This window comes from Pseudophryne corroboree, chromosome 3 (genome assembly GCF_028390025.1).
Source record: "Pseudophryne corroboree isolate aPseCor3 chromosome 3, aPseCor3.hap2, whole genome shotgun sequence".
In the NCBI taxonomy this organism is placed as follows: domain Eukaryota; kingdom Metazoa; phylum Chordata; class Amphibia; order Anura; family Myobatrachidae; genus Pseudophryne; species Pseudophryne corroboree.
Window position 1 is genome coordinate 501,758,761 of NC_086446.1, and position 4,559 is coordinate 501,763,319.

Consider the following 4,559-nt stretch of genomic DNA (forward strand, 5'->3'; position numbering starts at 1 on the left):
GCCAGGGGGATTTCCATCCAGTGCGGTGTGGCGTGTGGGCAGAGGGAGACAGACAGGGAAGGTAGCGGAGTGACTGCGGCCACGCCCTCAGGCCACAGCACTCTGGACGTCCGCCCTGCTAGCCCGCACATAAAACCGCCACTGAAAACGCCCATATGACATTCGATCTCCATGTGTCTGAATTTCCACCTACCAGTTACTGCCCAGGGACTCCCAATACATTTCTGAGACCAAGCATTTCAGTCACTACATAGACTGTGTGTGGGACGCATGCGCTGTGTGACTTTCTAGCTACTTAGATGCATGCACAGTTGAAAAACATTGACCAGTTGTGTGAATATCAGCATGGCAATCAGGCAGTACCATTCCAAGCGGTAGAGAGCGGTGCAAACACAAGGGGCAATATGACCCCTGGGCCTTAAGGAGGGCGGTGCGACCGTCACACAGAGCAGGATGTCCTGTCAGCAGAACCAGCCATGCTTAACCGCAGCCACTAATCTCGAACAACGGTCAAAGTGACGTTTTGTCCATTTGGCACAGACCGTGGCGAAAGTGCAGGAAAGGGGTGTGACTTCTGTTATCAGGGAAAATGTCTGGTCTCGAGAGCTGAATGTGGGTGTGCTGGGTGATAAGGAGGCGGCCATGTGGTAGAAGTCATGTTGCTGAGGGCTTGTCTCCGGGCAGGCAATGCTAGCCTGTCCAGGGGTGGGATCTGGTTGGTGCCAGTGTCCTAGTGGTGGGATCTGAGGATGGAGATAAGAGAGCAGCTGGGTGGGAGGTATGTGATGGTCACTTGGGCGTGCTGTGTGACATGGTGATACCACCCCAAAGGGCTTCTATGTTTGTCTGTTACACCCTGTATGTGGGAGTTATGTCAGCCAGCGTCATTTATACAGAGAGGGGGACTGTACATGCTCTGATGCTGCATGGGAATATTGGAGGCTAGTAATTTATATACTGGTGTCTATGTATTCCTTGCCTGATTCTGCCAGCTGTAATGTCATTTCTGCCGCCTCACCTAAGGAGCCTCATGTATTTGCTTTAACTCTTACCACATACAACATTATTTTCCTCACAAATCTGATGGCATGCTAATCATACACTACCATGTACTATTGACATATATGGCCTCATTTCCAACCACAACCCCCTGCCACAATCCCTATCGCTGGACGTCCACTGGCATGCATGTTACACTAGCGGTGAGCCCGGTCCCTTCTCTTTGGATACTTGCTGGACCCCCGCACTGTGTGGGAAGAGACGCCCAGTGGTGAATTTCCCATTAGGCACGTGAGGCACATACCTAGGGGCGGCACCTGTTTGGGGGTACTTGGATGCTTGTGTTGGTACTGTCAGCCCAAAATGTACCAGTAACTGCAACATTTTTTCACTGTACTGTACCATATGCCATCTTGAATGGCGTGTAAATTGGTAGCACATGCACATACTGGGGGTCATTCCGAGTTGTTCGCTCGGTAAATTTCTTCGCATCGCAGCGATTTTCCGCTTATTGCGCATGCGCGATGTTCGCACTGCGACTGCGCCAAGTAAATTTGCTATGCAGTTAGGTATTTTACTCACGGCATTACGAGGTTTTTTCTTCGTTCTGGTGATCGTAATGTGATTGACAGGAAGTGGGTGTTTCTGGGCGGAAACTGGACGTTTTATGGGAGTGTGTGAAAAAACGCTACCGTTTCTGGGAAAAACGCGGGAGTGGCTGGAAAAACGGAGGAGTGTCTGGGCGTTCGCTGGGTGTGTTTGTGACGTCAAACCAGGAACGACAAGCACTGAACTGATCGCACTGGCAGAGTAAGTCTCGAGCTACTCAGAAACTGCACAGAGAAGTATTTTCGCAATATTGCGAATCTTTCGTTCGCAATTTTGATAAGCTAAGATTCACTCCCAGTAGGCGGCGGCTTAGCGTGTGCAAAGCTGCTAAAAGCAGCTTGCGAGCGAACAACTCGGAATGACCCCCACTGTCCCTACAAGCTGCCCAACTTAGTAAATATGTATACATAATTAAAAATAAAAAGTCATTTTCTTATTATTCCATTAAATTGGCTATCATCAAATGAAGGCTTATAACCAATCAATAAAAATAATAATGTGCATAGTGGTGCCCTCACCCCTAAATCTGCTCCTGGACACGCCATGACGTTTCCCACAATGTCGTGTCAGGAGCTGTGGGAGTCAGACCTTGCAGGAAGCCGGCTTCGCCACTCTAGGTATGGCAGCCACCAGAGGTACTGCAACCAACCCACAGGCATGCTGCCACCAGCACTTGCGTGGTCACGACAAACCAGCTGTCCCCAGCAGCTATCACTGCACTGTCACTGAATACATAGTGCAGGGGAGAGCCTGGGTCAGCCCAGAATCTTCAGGGGCAGTGGCGTCATGAGGGGGTGCGGCCCGCACCCAGGTGTCATCCTTCAATGGGGTGACACCAAAAATAGCTGCACAACCACACCTTCATCCCATCCACGTCCGTACCCACACTCACTTCCCGGCACCAAGTAATTCAGACACCCGCCTGGCCTGCCTGTGTTCACCGCCTCAGTGCCGCAGGGTCCGTACTGCCGCAATCTCTATAGATGCCGGCTGCAGTACATCACTCCCGTGACATCATCACGCACGCCGGCACCGCAGGCCATTCTGGGAGGGGGAATGTGAGGAGGGAGACTTGAGTCGAGTGCACGGCGCCCACGTGGGGTGCGCTCGGCTCTCGTCTTTGCAGCTGGCGGTCCTCTCATCTCTGCCTGCCACAGCCAGAGCACTGCCAGGCGCATACAGGAGATGAGCCCGGGTCTCGTCCCTGTCGCTGAAGGAGCACCGCCGGGTGCTTGGTTCCTGTACCTGCCGCCACTGGAGCTGGTAGGCTTTAAAATTAAATGACAATCTCCAGTATGTCTCCCACCCAGTGTCCCAATCCCCACTATGTCCCTCTCCTACCTTGCGTTCTCTACCACCCAGTGTCCCAATCCCCACTATGTCCACCTCCCACCCTGCGTCCTCTTCCACCGAGTGTCCCAATCCCCAGTCTGTCCCCCTCCCACCCTGCGTCCTCTCCCACCCAGTGTCCCAATCCCCAGTCTGTCCCCCTTCCACCCTACGTCCTCTCCCACCAAGCGTCCCAATCCCCAGTCTGTCCCCCTCCCATCCTACGTCCTCTCCCACCCAGTGTCCCAATCCCCAGTATGTCCCTTTCCCACCCTACGTCCTCTCCCACCCAGTGTCCCAATCCCCATTATGTCCCTCTCCCACCCTGCGTTCTCTCCCACCCTGCGTCCCAATGTCCAGTGTGTCCCTCTCCCATCCTGCATCCTCTCCCACCCAGCGTCCCAATCTCCAGTATGTCCTTCTCCCACCCTGCATCCCCCCTCTCAGCCAATGCCCCCGTCCTCCTCAGTCCTTCCTCCACTATGTGTCCTTTCTCTCATCCAGTGCCTCTTAAGGACATGCCCCTTCTGATTGGCCATACCCATTTTATCAGCGTGTGCCACAGTACTCCCTCGAGTACACTACCCATTTCAATTTTCCATACCCCCACTTTGCAGGCCTGCACTCCCGCCGTGACTAGGCGATCCGTCCGCCTAGATATGCCGGGAGTGCATGAGCCGCTTTCCATTCAGAGTGTCTCTGGGCCTAATTCAGACCTGATAGTAGCAGCAACTTTGTTAGCAGATGGGCAAAACCATGTGCAGTGCAGGGGAGGCAGATATAACATGTGCAGAGAGAGTTAGATTTGGGTGGGTTATATTGCTTCTGTGCAGGGAAAAATACTCGCTGCTTTATTTTTACACTGCAATTTAGATTTCAGATTGAACACACCCCACCCAAATCTAACTCTCTCTGCACATGTTATATCTGCTGGCGCGCGGACGGAGACGCTCTCCATTAAAGTGAATGGGGAGCGTCTCCGTCTGGGTGCGCGGGCCCGTCCAGACGGAGACACTCACTGTGACTAGGTGCGCCCAGGCGGGCGCGGCTAGTTGGGACTACTATAGGTCGACAGTCACTAGGTTGACATGTTTTCAAGGTCGACAGTGGTTCTAGGCCGACATGTTCTAGGTCGACAGGTCAATGTGTCGACATGAGTTTCTCACATTTTTTTCTTTTTTTGAACTTTTTCATACTTAACGGTCCACGTGGACTACGATTGGAACAGTAATCTTGCCGGCGAGCCATGCGAGGGGACACAGTGCACTAATTGGGCTTCCCGGTCACTGTACGGAGAAACGACACAAAAAAAACATGAAAAAGTCATGTCGACCTTTTGACTTGTTGACCTAGAACATGTCGACCTAGAAACCCTGACGACCTTCAAACCCTGTCGACCTAGTGACTGTCGACCTATAGTGGTTGACCTAAACATTGTCGACCTAGACACTGTCGATCTAATGATCCACACCCGGCTAGTTACAGACGGAGCAGTAATAATGGAAGCTCCATCTGTATAATGTTAATTTTGTTAATTGTTTATATCACTACTATTACCACTACATTCAGTGATTTATGATGTACAAGTAAAACTAGTGCAAAAACATTACTAAGGATTCCGT